General features: G+C 50.4%; 1 protein-coding gene and 1 long non-coding RNA gene across 2 annotated transcripts in view; one reads left to right on the top strand and one right to left on the bottom strand.

The window, feature by feature from the left end:
- The window catches only part of WNT5B (Wnt family member 5B), a 78,683-nt gene that overhangs the window by 17,615 nt on the left and 41,259 nt on the right, over positions 1–19,809 (top strand). The window lies entirely within an intron of this gene.
- Positions 13,378–19,348, bottom strand: LOC122679875. Its single transcript, XR_006336565.1, has 2 exons — positions 19,217–19,348; positions 13,378–13,827 (listed from the first exon to the last, which is right to left on the bottom strand). It is a non-coding gene; the product is annotated as an uncharacterized LOC122679875 (long non-coding RNA).

The raw sequence follows: 19,809 nt of genomic DNA, 5'->3' as shown, positions 1-19,809 counted from the left end.
AACCCAAAAGTTACTTTTAATGATGCAAGTGCTAATTAATTGTGGTAAAAACTTTAAAATATGTGGTATGTCCTAGAATAACAGATTTCTTACTTGAATTTGGTCAATCACACCTTCTCGGTGTATTGATTTTTGTTTGTTTGCTTTTGTTTCTTGTGCTTTTCTCGGTGTATTGAAAGGAAGCTTGGAATGCCAGTTGTTAGACCAATGTTAATAGTTACTGTTAGTGGTGACAGATAATCTAAATAAAAGGGCAGCGTCCCTGGTCGCTACGACCCTATGAACTGTAGCCCACCAGGCTCCTCTGTCCATGGGACTTCCCAGGCAAGAATACTGGAGTGGGTTGCCATTTCCTCCTCCAGGGGATCTTCCTGACCCAGGAATAGAACCCGTGTATCTTGCATCTTCTGCATTGGATTCTTTACTGCTAGCGCCACCTGGGAGACTCTCAAACTGGGTAGGAGAAAGCAGAATGCTTTCCTTTCAGCATGGAATCTGGAAGCATAAGAACTTAGCAGCTTGTGGCGCTGAAAAGCTTGTGTTCTTATAGAGTCTCCTGGGGCGGTGGGGGGGGGGGGGGGTAGAAAAACTCCTTCAATATATTCAGCTACCTGATAGGTTCACAGACATTTTTTGCAGCAACATGCACATGATGTAAGGTTTACCTTTGTAACCACTTTTCAGGGAACAGTTCTGTGGCTGGAAGTACACTCACATTGTCATGCACTGTCACCACCATCATCTCCAGAACTTTCTCATCTTCCCAAGCTGAGACTCAGTCTCCGTTCAACACGCGCTCCCCCTCCCCTCCCCCAGCCCAAGGTAACCACCCTCTGCTTTCTGGCGCCGTGAACTCGCCTGTGCTTGGGACCTCAGATCAGTGGGATCGTGCGGTGCTTGTCCTTTTGTGCCTAGCTTGTTTCTCTCAACACAAGGTCCTCAAGGCTCATCCATGTGTCACTGTGTGCTTGTACAATATTTTGTTTATGCAGTCATCCGTCAATGGAAGAGCATTGTTTTTTAAAGTTTCTCTAGTTAAGGTCTTCAACATTTTTAAAAAATTACCCGACCGTGTGCCTGTCTGAAGTGCCTTGATGATCTGATTCATCTCTGTGTTTCTAGGGCAGTGCCAGCCGGTCAGCAACGTGTCAAATGAGTGAGTAGACAAATAAACCCGCTGGTGCTTTGATCCAAATATTTGCCCAGGAGTCAGAACCCAGCCCTTCACCCGAACCCCATTTTCTGGGCTACAGATCAGTACTTCTCTGAGTGTTCTCACCTGTGACAGGAGGGAGGTAATGTTTGCTACTAGATTCTTTGCTTGATCCTTTGCTCTTTGAGCTTGTCAGGTTAGGGTTGTTGTTGAAACAGTCAGGATTAACCATGCACCTTTTTTCCCCCTAGAATGTTTTCATGAATTTAAGAATTTAAAAAGCTGCCTCCATTTAAAACCATTCAAGACGTTCCATTGATTTATGTGTTGTTTTTTTTTTTTTTAAAAAAGAAAGAGGGCTTCCCTGGTGGTCCAGTGGTTGAGTCTGCCTCACAATGCAGGGGACACAGGTTCAATCCCTGGTTCAGGAAGATCCTACACGCCGTAAAGCAACTCAGCCCGTGCACCACAATCATCGAGCCTGTGCTCCAGAGCCCAGGAGCTGCAACTACTGAGCCCATGGGCTGTAGCTACTGAAGCTCAAGTGTCCTAGAACCCATGCTCTGCAACAGGAGAAGCCACTGCGGTGAGAAGCCTGTGCACCACAATGAGAGAGTAGCCCCTACTCTCTGCAACTAAAGAAAGCCTGCAGGCAGCAACGAAGACCCAGCACAGCCCAAATAACTAAAATAAATAAATAAAATTATAAAAAAAGAAAGAAAAGAAAGACCCAGGGACTTCCCAGGTGGTCCAGTGACTAAGACTCCTCACTCTCGATGCAGGGGCTCAGGTTCCATCTCTGGTCTGGAAGTTAAATCCCACTTGTCACAACTAAAATCGAAGATCCCTCATGCCTCAAGTAACACCCAGTGCAGCCAAATAAATATTAAAAAAAAAATAGAAAGAACCAGTTACCTGGACAGGAAATAATGTGACACGTGTCAAACCTGCATCCCGGTCCAGGTGCGCTGCAGCCGCGTCCTCCTCCTGAACGCCACTGGTCACCTCCTCTCTCCTTCCTCTATTTTTTTCTGAGACCCTAAACTACTGTCTTTTCTTCTCCTATATAATTCTTTCTGACTATCTGGTCTGTTCTCTCTGGATGGACGATTCCTGAAGCTTTATCTCTGCCTAGACTTCCCTCCCAAGGGTCTCTGGTGTGTCAGCTGCCTCTCGGGGGTCTCTCCCTGAGACGTCCCCTCATCTGGGAACTTCAGTCCCACCACATGTCCCACTGTGCTCCCCAAGAATCCCTCTTTATGCCTCCTCGTCCCCCGACATCTCAGGAACTACTCAGCACATATTTATGGGCACTGGATGATACTCAGCAAGGGGTTCCCGGTACCCCTGGGTGCATAATTAGCTGGTTAACCCCACCGTCCAGAAAATGGGCAGGCAGGGCTCAACTCCACAACCTCCCTCTGCTCCTCTTGCCATTACCACTCACATCACTTTCCAGGGGCTGTAGCAACTGAGCACCAACCCCAAGCTGGGGGTTAAAATAGACACAGATTCTGTCTATCATCTCCCAATCCAGAAGCTGGCGGTCTGAGATCAAGGCGTCTTCAGGATGGACTCCTCTGAGGCCATGGGGACGGGGTTGGGAGGGAAAGGGGGGATCTGTCCAGGCCCCGTCCCAGCTCCCGGTGGTTGGCAGCAGTCTGCAGGTTCTTGGATTATAGACTCACACTCCAATCCCCCCACCTTCCCCTGGCATCCCCCCGTGTCTCTGCATCATCTCCCCTGTCCAGGCATGTCTGTCTGTGTCCCGATTTCCCCTTTTCATAAGGACACCGGTCACATTGGATTAAAGCCTAATGATCTCACTTTAACTTGATCACCTCTATAAAGATCCTATTTCCAAATAAGTTCACACAGTGAATGAATGAATGAATGAGTGTGTGAACCTGGTCTCAACCTACCTCTCCGACCTCCGTCCCATCATTCCCACTCAAGGGCTTTGTCCTCTGGCCAGACATTTGGCTTCTCTCAGCCTCAAGCTCAGGTTCCAGTCCCCCCCCTTGTCCCCACTCAGCTCCACTTCCGTGATGGTCCCACCCACCCGGCTCCCAACACTGACAGCCCCTGCCTGGGGCCTTTTCTGTGGAGCCTTAGCTTCAGCTTCTGTTACAGCGATCTATCATGGGACCTCACCGTTAAGAGGGATCTTACGATGGACCGAGACCAAGATGTCTGTGTTGGATTGATTCCTTGGGATGTTTTGAGAATCCTAGCAGATCCTGGAGCCCCACCCACAGGGGTTCTGATCAGCGGGTCTGGAAAAGGACCCAGCGACTTTTACTTGTAAACGCTCCTCAGGGGGCACGTCCCTGGTGGTCTAGTGGTTGGGAATCCGCTTGCCAAAGCAGGAGACATGGGTATGATCCCTGCATCAGAAAGATCCCCGGGAGAAGGAAATGGCACCCAGTCCAGTGTTCTTGCCTGGAGAATCCCATGGACAGAGGAGCCTGGTTGGGCTACAGTCCATGGGGTCACAGAGTCAGACACGACTGAGTGACTGAGCCACAGCCACCGCCATGTGGTATGGCGGTGTTGAAAAGCCCCTGATGCTTAGACCCTGGCTAGCTTCTCAGCCTCGGTTGAGCCTGGCCGCCCCTTGAGGTCAGATGCGTCACAGAACACACGGTCCCCTTACCACTCCCAGGCGTGTGTGAGCATGACTCAGTGCTAACAAGTGCTTTCACAGTTATTTCATCCTCTCTCCCTTGTTTTCTCTGTGCTGTTAAATTTCCCTCCCTTTGCAAGGTAAGAAGTGCCAGGAGACCAGGGCAAGAGTTCAGGGAGCGAACCAGCGTAAACTGTTCTAGTACCAGGTTCCAAGTGCAAGCTGATGGTTGAGAAACCCGAGTAGGGGGTGCACTGGCCTCCACACACCTTGTCCCTGCCCCGACCCCTGCATGGCAGGCTGGGTCCCTCTGTACACGGAGTCAGGGGCCCCTCTGTACCCAGGGCCGGGTCCCTCTGAACCCAGCACCCCTCTGTACCCAGGGCCTGGCGCCCCTCTGCACCGGGGACCCGGCATGTCCCCGACGCGGCGTCTGGAGATGACAGGGCTCCGATTCTGGCTGTCGAGTGTGAGAGGCAGATCTGAGGAGCCGCCTCAGAGTCTCAACTTTGTCATCTGAAATGTTTCTGTTATTTTTTTTCTTTTCAGTTCGATGTTTTGCTTGGATCTTGGCCTGAGTTTATACCCTGTATGGACGGTTTCCTCGTTCCTGCAACCTCCCTTTCATTGTAGTTGTTCTCGCGACCGGTCCTTCCTGAAACTGCAGCACGCCCCTCCCCTCAACCCCCCTCCAGGGATGCAGGGATGAGTCAGAGGGACCCCCGGTCCCAGGCGCCCTCACAGGGTGCTGACCCCCCATCCCATACCTGCCTCCACCTGCCTCTGCCTGCCCCTGTTTCATATATGCACGGACATTTCTTTCCACTTCTCATATCTTCTCTTCTTTTGAACTGCCTTGGACAGTATTGCTTTAGTAAGTCTTCCAGTGGGCTGCCCAGGTGCCTCAGTGGTAAAGAATTCACCTGCCAAGCAGGAGACTCGGGTTCAATCCCTGGGTTGGGAAGATCCCCTGGAGGAGAAACTGGCAACCCACTCCAGTGTTCTTGCCTGGAGAATTCCATGGACAAAGGAGCCTGGAGGGCACAGTCCACTGGGTCACAAAAGAGTCGGACACGACTTAGTGACTCAAACAACAAGTCCTCCGGTCTTGTCAATAATCCAGCTCCTTACTGATGAAGCTGGGGTCTCAGAGCCCGTGCCAGAGGGGCCCTCTGGGGGCCATGGGGACTCTAGGGGCCCTGAGCCAGGGCAGCAAACTGCATATCTTATCTGACTGCCTGGGGAGGGAAGTGGAGCAGGGGATGGACTCCTCAGGGTCCTGGCCGGGGTGTCCCCATGATGGATTCTGTGACGTCTGGCCATGTTTCTGGTGGAGAGCTTGGAAGTCCACTGCTGTCTGGATGATCAAATCTTCCAACACAGGCCAACAGATACAACAGAGGCAAATCTCTTCACAGTAAAATTCAGAACACTATCCAGATTCTTTAGTAGTTTAGTACTAAACTCTCGCTGATTAAATTTTACTGGAGTTTGTAGACCGTGAACTGGGTTTGAAAAAAAATTTTTTTTTTTGTTTTGCTGATATGTGTCTAATGGAATCTGACCTATGTTACCTCTGCCAAAGGAATTCACAGTTACCGATCAGAGTTAATGTGGCACAAAGAACTGAAAAGTTATCCTCAGGGAATGAGCAGGGGAGAGTCTCTAATGAGAACAGAGTCAGTCATTTTTGTGGCTTAATGTTGCCACATGGAATTCAGGAGGTTCAGAATAGATTCTCAAAAACAGGGTGTTCCCGTGGAAAGGGCAGAGAATTTAACCTCAGGGAACTGGACTGGTCACTAACTCTGAGACCTGGAAACGGGCCTGACCTCCCTGTGGACCCATTTTCTTGTCTGTAACATAGAGGACTGCCTGGGCTAGACAAGTAGTTTATGAAACAGTTCTTACTGAGGGGCCAGTTTGGAGGTCCCGTCCCCTCCCCAAGTTTCAACTACACATAATTTTTATTTCTTTTGCTTTGCCACACGCTTTCTGTAGAAAAGTAGGCTTTTATTTCTTTTTTTTTTTTTTTTTATTTTATTTTTTTTTTTTTGGCTTCTATTTCTTAAAAAAATAAATAATAAGTTTAAAGCCAGGGGACTAGATAATCACTACCTCTAAATCCTGGTGATTCAGTATGAGGTCTACCATCAAACTGTCCAAGATGGATGGTGTCCTCATGTTTTCAGGAAGGCTCCCTACGCTACAGGTTGGAGCCCACCAGGCTTGCATGAGTGAAGTTCATGCCCTGGGACCCTTACACTAGAGACCAAACCAAGAGCCCCCCTGGGGACTTCCCTGGTGGTCCAGTGGTTAAGAATCTGCTTTCCAAGGCAGGGGAAGCGGGTTTGATCCCTGGTCGGGAAACTAAGATCCCACATGCCATTGGGCAACTGAGCCTGCATGCCACAATTAGAGAGTCCGTGCACCACAAATGAAACCCCGCATGACGTAACAAAAGTCCCGCATGCCGCAACTAGACGTGATACAACCAAATACATCAATAAGGCCCGCTGGGCAGCAGGAAGGGGAGAGTTTTCAGTGTCCTTAGACTGTGCTTAAACAGCAGTTTCTGGAACAATCGAAAGAGACAAGGTTTCTCCAACCCTGTGGCCATTGGAGCTGGACTGACAGCTCGCAGAGAGCTTGGAGGAGAATGTTACTGAACGGTGCACCTTCCTCGGTTGTGTCCTGTGGAATCCAGGCCCTGTGGCTATAAAATGTGGACCAGGAGAGTTTGACAGATCAAACTGACCAGGTAACTTGAAGAGAGGCAGCGAGAACGGCAATGATGGGCCAGGGTTTGCTCGTGATCAATCTGACCTGCTGTTGATGTCTTTGGTCCCCAGCAATTCTCCTTGGTCCTGACTGGCCACAGCCCCGGGGTTTCCCCTGAGCACTTCAGTCTAATTCCAGCAAAGTCAAGGCCATCAAGAGGTTTGCTGGGAGTCTGCTGGAGAAGTTAGGGGCTCTTTTACAAATTGTCTTTGATGAACTCAGTAGTGTATTTAAAAGTATTTTTAGGTCCATCATGGTAAACAAATTACTTCTGAACTAGATGGGAAAGATCTAAACACACCATCTAAGTACAACAGTTAGTATCAAAGTATATATCTCTGTTTGTCTTTTATCTGCCCTTAGGAATCTGTACAAACAAATGTGAACAGACTCTGGACTCTAAGAATAATATTTTCTATGCACATATATGGACAGATAAGCAAAACCTTGAGGGAGAAAAAAACTTCTATTAAAATAAAAATAAAGATCCCCCATGGCTTTGACCTCCTTTGCTCCTTAGAGTTCCTTTATTCCACTTTGAGATGAAAGTAGTTCAGTTTCTCAGGAGATGCTGATTAAAAGTTGAACAAAAAGAAAGTCAGTCTAGACAGACATACTTACCTACATGCCTGCCTGCCTGCCTGCCTGTCCCTGATACAAGCACAGATACAAGCACAGGTCTTTGTTTAGGACTGGGGCACTTTGCTTTTTTAAAATTTTTATTTGTTTATTTATTTGGCCACACAAGATTCTTAGTTGTGGTACGCAGGATCTTTAGGATCTTTAGCATGTGGGATCTAGTTCCCTGACCAGGAATTGAATCCAGGACCCCTGCCTTGGGAGTCTTAGCCAGTGGACCACCAGGGTAGTCCCTAAAGGCACTTTGAATAAACACTCATAGGGGCACTGGGACCATGTCTTCCTCCTCATTGCCCTCGCGGCTCCCAGATGCTATGAGATCCGGTGGGCCCTCTCCACCCCCAGCACTGGGGTCCTTGCCCCGCCTGGAGCTGCTGTTGTCTTCTGTCCAGCCATGTCTGCCTCTGGGTAGGCGGTCCTGGGGGCCATGAAGGCACCTGGCGGCCCCTTCCCCGGGAGCAGCAGTGAGTGACCCGGGATGGAGTTCCCTGCATGTGGAGGGAGGGTGAGGGCAGGCCTGCGGTCCTCGGGACAGCATCTTAGATCCTGGGACTCACTGAGCCCGGGCTGCAGGCTGTTCTCGAGCCCTGAACCTTCTTCCTCTCCAGGATCTTGGGGCAACGGGGTCCTGGCCGCAGGGAGCCTGTGCCCCGGGCTTCTATCCGCTCAAAGATGCCCGTGGAGATGGTGGCTTCCAACGGCAGGAGGAACCCTTACATTGTCCCTTTCCATCCCACAAACACTTTCTCTAATAAAACAGAATGACCGGAGGAGAGCAGGGACAAAGCAAACCGTTCTGGACGTCAGGGACCTGGCCTCCCACTAAAGCTTTTAGCTTGTGCGTTGCTGACAAAGTACAGCCTGGCCTGGCTGACCTGAGGGAGCAGCTGGGGCTGGAGGGAACTTGGCGGTGGACCGCGTGAACCTCGGCTCCCTTCCTGGGCCGCAGCCCGGCCTCCTGCAGCGAGCCCTCCAGGTAGCAGGGATCCCCCCCCCAACACACACTTTGTTTCCCCGAAAACACAGGAGACACTCCCCCATGGACCCCGAGGTCCTGGCTGCAGCGCAGAGCAGTCAGGTGCGGGTTGGGGGGCGGCTCCCAGTTCAGCCTCTTCCTTCTCCCCCACTGAGAAGGGGCCTCCATCACCATCGCTGCCAAACAAATATTTACCAAGCAAAGGATAGCCTTGAGCCCACACTAATTTGTATTTTTAACAAGTCATTCATAAACTCTAGCATTTTAACTATTAGTTAGCAATTAATCCCAATAAACCAGCAGGCTCCTGTGATGTGTACCCATGCTATATGGGTTGGTCAGAAGGGATACTTGTCAGTGTCCTATAGACTCTTAAACGGAGTTTAGCTCCATAAGTGATAAAGCCAGGTTCAGGCATTATGGGCCCTGCGCTTGACTGTAACCTCCACATGGATAGACTCATCGTCCTTCCAGGGAGGACCTGGGAGAGGTTCTGGAGCAGGAGCCTGGGGGAGAGGGCTTCAGTGGCCCAATTACTCTGGACCCTCTGGGGGTCTCACCCAGGCTGGTAGTGCTTAATTTCAAGATCTTATACAGACCAAGAATAAGACTGAGTGCTCAGTTGCTCAAATCCGTCCATCTCTTTGTGTCCTCATGGACTGTAGCTTGCCAGGCTCCTCTGTCCATGGGATTCTTCAGACAGGAACACTGGAATGGGTTGCTACTTCCTCCTCTGGGGGATCTTCCCGGCCCAGGGATTGAACCCACATCTCCTGCGTCTCCTGCATTGCAGGCAGATTCTTTACCCCTGAGTCACTGGGGAAGCCCCAAGGATAATATTTATCAGCCCCAAATTGGGGGTATTTATCACCTCACTACTGTTGGCAACTCTGAAAGCTGGAGTTGGATTAAAGGATATGGCCACTGTCACCAGAGCCCCTGAGGGGAGGGACAAGGCTTCAGATGGAGGTCGAAGGGCAGCTTTGTCATCCAAAGTTTTCTATTCTGGATGATTTTTTTAAAAAAATTCATTTATTCAGTTGCTGTCAGGCCTTAGTTGTGGCACGCAGGCTTAGTTGCCCTGCGGCGTGTGGGATCTCAGTTCCTGGACCAGAGATTGAACTGTGTCCCCTGCCTTGCAGGGCAGATTCTTATCCACTGGACCACCAGGAAAGTCTCATGGATGATTTTTTTTTAACACATATTTGGGAGGGGGGGTGCAGGCTGTGCCGAATTTTAGTTTCAGCACCCAGAATCTTTAGTTGAGGCATGTGAACTCTTAGTCGCAGCATGTGGGATCTAGTTCCCTGATCAGGGATGGAACCCAGGCTTCCTGCACTAGGAGTGTGCGGTCTTAGCCACTGGACCGCCAGGGAAGTCTTGAAAGAGTGACTTTGAAAACAACTGATCTTTTGTTCCACAGAGTTTGTTAAAAGGATGGAGAAGTGTAAGGATAGCGATGAATCCGAAAATGAGGGTGATAAGCCCAGGACTACAGTGAACCGGCATTCTGGGCAGTGACTGAGGAAGTGTATCAGGGGAGGAGGCTTTGGGAGCCATCCCTTGAAAGGCAGGCTTCCACTGTGATTTGCTTTTATTTCGGGAGTCAGGCCCCCTCAAGCTCTGCTTCAGAGGTGGTCCACTGTCTCCTGCCGCGCACTTTTTCAAAGTTCATCTTCAGCAGGGTGAAGATTACTCATTCATTCCTGGAGAAGGCTGTTGAGTTTTGATAACAAGTAGCAGTGATTCTGCAAGCCTGTTTGTCACGATCTGGGTCAAGGGCCCCAGCAGGTCCAGACTGACTGTGGTCCCCTCCTCCTGCCATATCCACCAAAGGCACTAGGAGAGCCAGCATCAAATACTGGGGTCGAATCTGCACCGTGTTAGGTGTAATATCCTAAATGTAATCGTCATGTTTCTCCCCATCTACTTTTTGACGGTTTAAGGTCTTTCTGCAGGGGCATTGGAAAATCAGTGAGGCAGAATATGTCGGCAAGTCGTTTATACTGATGAAAACAGGCCAGGGTTGTTGTCTTGCTGTTAGTAGTTGTTTTGCTTTGTTGTGTTTTTTTTTTGACCAAAGTCATTTCCGTGACTTTGAAGAGAGTGATCATCTGAAAATGATCACTCAGCCTGGTATTTATTTTGAAATATATGCTGACCTCTACCTCTCAGAGCCAAACAGCCTAATCCTTGACCATCCCAGGGTGAGTTTAGGAATTTGCGATCATGTCCTTTTGACTGGGGATCTGCATACATCACTAACCAGCTGGTCTGGAGGGATGAGGTTTCTCTAGGCTGAAATAGAAGGATGGACACAGAGGGCCAACTGGAGATGCTCATCTTCAGCAGTTAATCCGTAAGGAATATTCCTGTACGAAGGACATTAGAAAAGGTCCTTCCCAGCGCACAGGGAGGGCACATCCCCTTCCGTAGCATGCATTTCTCAACAAAGATCCCAAGTAGGCTGATAAGAACGGTGGGCATCTTGCATTCTTATCCGTGTTGTGCATTAGGAGTTTCTTGGATATTTGCTCAGAGTGAGGGGAAGGGTCAATGTATATAAATAAGGGGGAGGAGACCCGGCAAGACTGGGAACATGACCTCTGCCCTGCAAAGCCTGAGAAGCCCCCTGAATGCTCGCAATCCCCGCGGTGTATGGACCCTCCCCTCTGCACACAGAGTGGGGTTAGAGGTTAATGAATGAGGGCTCTCCCCGCACACGGGAGCCCACCCCACCGTGGCTTTATAAATAGGGGCTTAAACGGGGGTCAGAATAGGGCCTGCATGTTGCTTCCAGCCTCTCCCCGTCTCCCTGAAGTCATGGTGTTCAAAGCTGCCCTCCTCCCTCCGGGGAAGGAGAGGTGAGACCCTGGGCGGCTGCCACCGGCCCCCTGCGTCTCCAGCGGGGACCCAGTGGAAAACAAAGCGGGGGAGGGCCCCGCTGCCCCTATTCTTCTCCGTAATCCCTTCAAAAATAATTGCAGAGCCAACCTCTGGCCTCCAGCACATTTTCCACTTGATTAGAGGCCTTTGTGAAGTGGGAAGGGGACCCGCAGGCCTGGACATTGTGCGAGGCCTGAAATGTCCAGCTGGGGTTTTTTTCCATCAAAAGAGGATTTTAGTAAAACCGTTATCAGGGGCTTAGGGGAGCGGAGCCGCTGAGCCGCGCTGCACGTGGATTAGCACCAGCGGGCCGGGCTGGGCTCCGGGAGGGCGGGAAGGTGTTGGCGGCCACTTATCCACAGGGCCTCCTCGGCAGCCCCGTGAGGTCCCCAGCAGGTGCAGGGGGAGGAGCGGATGGGGGAGAGGGGACCGACCCCTGGGCGTGGGGGGTCCTTGTGGGGCTCTCCCTCCAGGCATCAGGGTCAGGGGGTGGCAAGAGGCTGTGGCACTTGCACGGAGGGACCTGCCTGCTCCAGGTCTTGCCCACTGTGTGCCCCGCACCCCCGTCACCATCTCCACGGAGTCAGGGAGCAGGCGGCCCGCCGGACCACTTCAAAGGGCCAGTGCTGGCCGCGTGGCCCCTGTGTTTTGTGGGGAGGAGGGAGCAGACAGAGGGAGCGGAGGGATGTGTGCACAGTGGGTGCGGCCGCCTGGCTTTGCTCACTGTGCCGGGGTCTCCGGGCCAGGGATGGAAGGATGACTTGCGTGCCGGCCAGACCTTTGCAGGCAGGACAGAGCATAGAGGCCCCATTCCTGGGGGTTGAGGGTCAGAGTCCAGGCCAGCGGAGCCTCAGCATGCAAGGGGCCATCACAACATCCCTAGGATGCTGTCGGGCCGGCTGATTTTCCCTGCAGGATGGGGCGACCTCCGTCCTGATGACAGTGACGGCCTGGAGGGGGACAGCAATGACTGAGGTCTGGGAGGGGGACCTAACGCCTCACAGGGGGACCCCCCCCACCTCACAGGGGGACCCAATACCTTACAGGGAGACCCCTCACCTCACAGGCAGACACAACACCTTACAAGGAGGACCCCTCACCTCACAGGGGGACCCAACACCTCTCGGGGGACCCCTCAACTCACAGGGGTCCTGACACCTCATAGGGAGGACCCCCCAGCTTATAAGGAGACCCAACACCTTTGGCTCAGAGGGTAAAGCGTCTGCCTGCAATGCGGGAAACTCGGGTTCGATTCCTGGGTTGGGAAGATCCCCTGGAGAAGGAAATAGCAACCCACTCCAGTACCCTTGCCGGGAAAATCCCATGGACAGAGAAACCTGGTAGGCTACAGTCCATGGGGTCACAAAGAGTTGGACACGACTGAGCGACTTCACTCTTGACACGTTACAGAGGGACCCCTCACCTCACAGCGGGGGCCCCCCACCTTACAAGGAGACCCACGACCTCACAGGGGGACCTATCACTTAACTCCTAGCCTGAGAACTGGTAGCTGGAATTTTTGTCTGGGGTCTGATTTGACATCCAGAGAAGAAGGTCTCTTCTTGAAAACCCGAGCTTCCAGCCTCTTCTGGGGAGATGGTGACCCTGAGCACCCCCAGCCCCTCTTGGGGACCAGGCTGGTAGTCCCCCCCCTTACCTCACTTCATCCCCTCTGCTTGACGTGAGTGATCTGTGTCCTCTTTTCTCTATCTGAGTTCTTTCCCTGAATCTATGTGTCTGCGGGTCGCTGACAGTGATGTATTTCAGCCTGAGAGTCCATGGAGCTGCCCAGAGGGCTTCTGCTTTCGTTTAGCCTTCTCGCTGGCAGGAGTGGTAATTAGCTGCAGGCCTGGACCCTGAGCTCCAGAAACTTCTCCTTTCTCTTCTCCCATTTCCTAACCAAAAACCACCTTGATGTCACCATGCTGGGGGCCGAGTCTCATTGGGCTAGCCTGGCGAAGCATGGCCACCTCCCGCCTTCCACGCTTTTATTCCACGTCTGCACCAGCTGCCCTTCGGAGCCTCGTTTCCAATGCTGCGGCCAGACGATCAAGACCAAAATGGCAGGAGCCCCAGCCTGTCCCTCGTGTGGCATTTTATGGAATCTGGCCAGGTTGACTCAGAAGTTTTTTCTCCTTGTCTTAATTTCTGCTGCCTTTTCCTAATGCCTGTTTTCCCCAGGAGGAATCTAGGAATGCGAGACCCTCACTGCTTTATCAGGGCTTTTAATCGTTCTCACGTTCATGGGTTCCTTTAGAAGATACTTATTTTAATTAAAACAAAAACAAAAAAACCTAAGAATTGACACTCCCCAAATTTTAAAACAATTGTTTCTTTTCCAAGGAGCGCTAGAATTTTTCATCACAAACAGTACACTTCTATTTTTTTCTATTTTTGTAGCTGAAAAAAGCCAGCACCTTTGCTCCTCCTGTTAAAATGGATATTTCCACGTATGAGAGTAAACATTTTCCCAAGTTGTTCTCCCCACCCCCTTGAATACGCCAATGTACAGGATTTGTATGCGATGGTCTTAAACTGAAGTTAGACAGTGATGTTTGGTTCCCACCAGCGACATCAGGGAACCGTCCTCAGGGCGCATCTGATACCTGCTTCCGAACGGCGTGCCCAGGACGGGGATCCCTGACCCCGCTGAAACTGGAAAATTCCTTTTCCTCTTTCCGGAGGCTTGAGGTTCTCCCGCTCTGAAGTTCTCTGTGGGGTGCTCGGAACTGGGCCCCGGCCGCAGTTCACAGACAACGCTGCCACCTGCTGGCGGGATGCAGAGCTCACAGGAGACGGTCGGAGTCTCCACGTGGAAAACAAATACATAGAATTTTGTATGACGGGTACTTTACTTTTCTGCCCTCCAGTGAATCCTAGTGAACTTGGGGAAAAGGAAAGCATGAGGTCAGATCTCCGGCTCTGACACTGGTGTGGACACGGCCCAGGGCCGCACCCCAGTGGGGGGGAGGGTGAACGGGTGGGAGAGGGTTTGGGTTGGGGGGTGGAGGTCCAGGAGCAACCCAGGAGGAGAGAATGACTTTCCACCCCTGCGTTTCACAAGGGGCCACCTGTGACCTGTCTCCTAATTTGTATGGACATGGTTTTGATTCTGAAACAAGAAGGGGCGAGGCTGTTGCTGCTCAACTCTGTGCTTGCTTACTGGACTGCATTTCCAATGGTCCTCGTGTGATCCTGTTGAGAATTAGACCCTCCTGTGTGGCGGAAAGATAGACCAGCTGCCTCTCCCGTGGGTCAAACGCTGCTCTGTCGCCCCTTGACACCATGTGTCTGGACTTCAGGGAGCTGGAAAGCCCAGTCATTCATCCTGTCTGGGCTCAAAACTCCCCAAGGCCTTTCTCTGTTTCTAATGGCAGCAAACTGGGAGCTTGACAAAGTTCAGACCGTGGAACTCAGCCTTCCTGTTTTCACAGATCTCTTAAAGAGTCTAAAGGTTGTCCGTTTGAAACAAATTAGAAGAGCTAGAAGTTGTCACCTTAATTAGGTATTTTCATATAGTTTGCTCAAGGCACACTTGCTGGCCCTTTTTTTTTTTTTTTTTTTTTTCTTTTTGGTAGTTCACAGCAGTAGGGTTTGAGCCATGAAGTTAAAGTTTAAAATGTTCTGTGCTAACTTGTTTCAGTCGTGTCCAACTCTTTACGACCCCACGGACTGTAGCCCACCAGGCTCCTCTTTCCATGGGGATATTCCAGGCAAAAATACTGGAGTGGGTTGCCATTTCCTACTCCAGGAGATTTTCCTGACTCAGGGATCGAACCCAAGTCTCTTATGTCTCCTGAAAGCCATAGTTAGCTTGTCTTCCATCTGAGAAGGCTAAGAATTTTAGCTGTTACAATTCCCCTATCTTACCCATCTGTCCAATTTTGGCCTCAGTGATTTTACTAAAGATTCTGAGGAGTATCAGTACTAGTTTGGGGGTTCCTCTCTATTTAGAGACTGCTTCTCAAAAAGCAGAATGGAAGTCAGTAGCTATTCCAACACAATTGTGCACAAGTGTCCATATAAAGCTGCCAGTTTGGGGTAAAGATTTCCTAAGGAGAAACGTTATTAAGGCATTTGTAGTAGATAGTTTCCTGATCTTTTTAGACCAGGAAAACAATGCTTCCCAAACCATGTGGAATAACTTCACGCTAGTTATAAAAAATGAATCTGGACTCAACTCTTTCCCTGAGGTGCCATTCCCATTGCTCGGACCCTGATATGGGGTGGGGTGGGAGTTGGGGTGGAGATGGTCTCCACCAGCACTGTGAGCCTGATTATGTCCACCAAGGAGTGGGAGACAGAAGTGGTTGTCAATGGGAGCATGCATGCTAGGCCCTTTTACTCTTTCAAGACAAAAGGGATCTGTAGGTAAAATACCTGGAAAGTCAAGACATTGATCCTTGAGTAGTGAGAACACAGCCATGTTCCCACAGCTCAGTTCTTTGTGAGTCGGGCTGCCCGGGAGTGTGTGGTGTGTTGGGCTGTGACTTCTCAGTGAGGTGTTTGCAGTGTCTGTGACGCAGCAGTGCTGGGGGGCTGGCTCATGTGCTGAAGGACAGCGGGGGACTGACTGGGGGACCGGGTACCCCAAACCCGTGGACCAACTCCTTACACGAGCTTTCCAGCTCCTTGCAAAACGCCGGACACAGCATTTGAGTCTGCACAGTGTAATACTTATTAACTAGTAATAATAACTTTCAGGGGGCTTTCCTGGTGGCCCCATGGTTAGGACTCCATGCTTCCATTGCAAGGGGCATGGGTTCGATCCCTGCTGGAGGAAATTTAGATCCCACATGCCATGTGGAGGGGCCCAAAAACCAAAACACAAAACCTTCAGCATTCAGAGCACTTCCTTCAGGTGAAAATAATGTTCCCTAGCTCAGCTCCTTCAGAAGTGGGACGGGGGTGTCTGGTGTTGCTTAGCAACAGTTCAACAACCAGGATCTGGCTCCTGCTGGCTGGGGACAGGCCTCCTCGCTGATGGGGAACGCCTGGGGCGGTCACCTGGGCACGGTCTTTCACCCTTGTCAAGCCTCCTTCCCCATTTCTAAAATGAAATGTTCAGTATCTACCAGATTTGGGAAAACAGGAATTGTGAGACTGGGAAGCAACACACGGTCCCGATTCCGTGCATCCGGGGGTGGCATCCACATCCCACCCGACTCTGCCTGGCATGTGTGACCCAGAGGCTGTTCACACTCACAGATGAAAGTGAACACACAAGGACAAGGGGCATTTGTCGTTTACACAGAGTGGAAGGGTGACGAGCTCATAAAACGCTTTTAAGTCTTCTTTTAAGAAAGTATGTGCACATTTCTGTGTTAACGTACAGGAGGTAGAGGAATTCCACGTGGATTCTGTTTTCCTTGCAGGGGGTGGTGTTAACATACCCCATCTGGGGCTGTGTCTCCTGCTCTTGGCCAACTCCGTCTTGCCCCTAGATTGGAGGAGCGGCTGAGTGTGGTACCCAGCACTCGGTACAGGCAGCTCCAGCAGGCAATGTCAGAGCCACTCCCGGAAAAGAGGAAAGGGCTGACACTGACCCGGTGTGGACATCTAAAGGTGCGATGTTGGGAAACACCCGTCTTCTATCCGAGACCTAAGTGTCCACTCTTCTCCCGGCTGTGCGCTCACCCTGGAGACATTCTAAATTGTTAATAGTTGGCACGGATCCAAATATGAGGTCTTCTCTGTCTGACATTCACTTTTCAAAAACTGTCACTTGCTCCCCACTCTGAACAAGGACCTCGACAAGATGAGACAGAGGTGTGGCCTGGGCACTGGCTTTTTTGATTTCTAATCCTGTGCTTCCCAGGATCCACAAAGCCCCAGCCCTGACTCCTCATGGGCCATGGTGGCCCTAAACACAGTTTAGGTCTTACCCTCTAGTAAAGGCACAGAATTAGCTTTTTAAAGGGGGTGACAACTGATGCAGGGGGAGGGGCAGCAGAGAGGTGACCACTGGCCCCGTGGCCACAGCAGGGCCCTGGGAGCAGAGGGGCTGCTGTCAGAAGCTGTGTGCGGTCTGGGTTTTGGCTACAAATCTGATCTCTTAATAAGAGGGTGTTATTTATGGCATCTGGCCCCATCACTTCATGGCAAATAGAAAGGGAAAAAGTGGAAACAGTGACAGATTTCATTTTCTCGGGCTCCAAAATCACTGCAGACGGTGACTGCCGCCATGAAATTAAAAGACGCTTGCTCCTTGGAAGGAAAGCTATGACAAACCTAGACAGCGTATTAAAAATCAGAGACATCTCTTGGCCAACAAAGGTCCTTACAGTCAAAGCTATGGTTTTTACAGTAATCATGTATGGATGTGAGACCATATAGAAGGCTGAGCACCGAAGAATTGATGCTTTTGAACTGTGGTGCTGGAGAAGATTCTTGAGAGTCCCTTAGACTGCAAGGAGATCAAACTCCTCAGTCCTAAAGGAAATCAACCCTGAATATTCATTGGAAGGATTGATGCTGAAGTGCCAATACTTTGGCCACCTGATGTGAAGAGCCAACTCATTAGAAAAGACCCTGATGCTGGGAAAGATTGAAAGCAGATGGAGAAGAGGGCAGCAGAGGAGGAGATGGTTAGCTAGCATCAGGGACTCAGTGGACATGAATTTGTGCAAACTCTGTGAGATGGTAAAGGACAGGGAAGCCTGGCATGCCACAGTCCATGGGGTCACCAAGAGTTGGACATAACTTAGTGATTGAAAAACAACAAAATTCTTTGGGCTTCAAAATGGCTTTGCCTGCCATTGCAGGAGATGGGGGTTCTATCTCTGGGTTGGGAAGATCCCCTGGAGGAGGAAATGGCAACCACTCCAGTATTCTTGCCTGGGAAATCCCATGGACAGAGGAGTCTGGAGGGCTAGAGTCCATGGGGTTGCAAAGAGTTGGACACGACTCAGCACAGATTTTTTGTGAACACGGTGTTCCCTGGGGTCCTTGACCCTCTTCTCCAGCTTTGAAAACCTGAGTTCAAATTCTCTAAGTCAGAAGGAAAAGATTTTACTACTATTTGGAGATCAGTACCTGTCTAGTAGCCACTGTGGGAAAGTGGACGGGTGAGGGGGAAAGGCCGCACTTTAGTTTGCATATGTCTCCGTTTAAGAGAAGGCTCTTAGCTTTAAAAAGAAACTGCTGAGACCTCCCTGCTGGTCCAGTGGTTAAGAATCTGCCTTGCTAATGCATGGAATGTGGGTTCAATCCCTGGTCTCCCTGGTCAGGGAACTAAGATCCCACATGCTTCGGAGCAACTAAGCGCATGTATGGTGCAAGTAAGACCCGACGTAGCCTAATAAACGTTAAAAAAAAAAAAAAAAAAACTTCCATAAAAGGAACCTTTGCTTTTTCAGATCTCTGTTGGCTGATTTGAATCATGAAAGCATATGATCAGTTTGAATTTTCTGAACTATTTAAGGTTGTACCGTTAAGTTGAGCAAGCATCCTTGTCATTGCTGCCAAACTCAGAATGAATCAAGTGGGGCCCCCCCCCCGACCCCCACCCCTGCACCTTAGGATGAATTGGGCAGGAAGGAATCCGAGGAGGGGAGTTATTCCGGGATACCCAGCACTCTTAGCTAGGGGCCTGTCCTGGTCCTGGAGGGGCTGCAGGTGCTGCCTGAACCCCGCCCTCGCTTAGGTCATCTTTTAAGCAGACGTTTGCTCTTGCCCCATGAGCTGTGGATAAGCAGGGGGAACCCTTTCCTGACTGCTACCCAGACAGTTCCTACTGAGGTTTGTTGCTTCTAGACGATAAGGTTGACATCAAGTTCCTATTTTGGTTTGTCAGTTCTGAAGTTTCAGCAAACACCCAGCCAGGTTTTTTTCTGTTATTCTAAAAATTGCCCTGCAGTGCCTCTTAATGTGTGTACCACCCACAAATGATGTATCCACTCGAGTTTTAAGTGCTGCTCTTCTTTAAAAGCATCCCCTTCTATTCCTGTTAGTATGGTGAGGCCAAACCCACTTCTCCCTTTCAAGTGGTGCCCTGTGGCCTGAGCTTGTCCATCCTGGATTCAGGCAGCCAGCACTCACTTCTGGGAGGTCGCCCTCCATGAAACCAAGGTGCAATCAGTAGTTGATCCTTCTTGGGGAGCAGAAAGGGCCTGGACTCAGTGGCTGGCTGACTTAAAGCGAGCAGTATTCTTACCTGGAAAAGAGGGTACCTTTCAGCAGGCCACTTTGAGGACTAGATGTGTACAAGCACCAGGCAAAGCACAGCACAGGTTCTCAACCCCAATTCCTTTCTTTCCGTCCCAAAACGTTGAGGGATGACAGTCGCCTCTGATGGAAGAAGGAGGTTTGTTCATTGTTTGCCAGAGACGCTCCAGATGGATTCTGAACTATGCCCAGCTTGGGATGAGGAACTAGGCCCCCGATCTTAACGTCCAAACATTAACTTACCAGCCTTGAATCAAGCTTATATTTAACTTTGAAAGTGAAAAACAAATGGAGAAGCAGAAAAACCTTCCGGTTATAGTTGGCAGATTACTTTTTATATTAAATGAGAGGTGACCACAGAGTCTAAGACTTAGGAGGTGCCCAGATTTTTACTGGCTGAATCTGCACAGCCCTGCAGTCTCTTGGGAGAAGAAAACCAGTCTGAGAACTCAACTGCTTGTGGGAGCTGTAGAGACAAATGCTGAATCAGAAAGCTGACCCTGATTCAGAGTTCGTCCTCACCAGGGTTCACACATTTTTTTCCCTAGGCAGTAAGCACTGTAACCTAAGAGGAAAGGGATA

The sequence above is a fragment of the Cervus elaphus genome, chromosome 22 (assembly GCF_910594005.1).
Source record: "Cervus elaphus chromosome 22, mCerEla1.1, whole genome shotgun sequence".
NCBI lineage: Eukaryota > Metazoa > Chordata > Mammalia > Artiodactyla > Cervidae > Cervus > Cervus elaphus.
The sequence above is the reverse complement of the archived record's forward strand: the minus strand, read 5'-3'. Positions and strand labels throughout refer to the sequence as shown.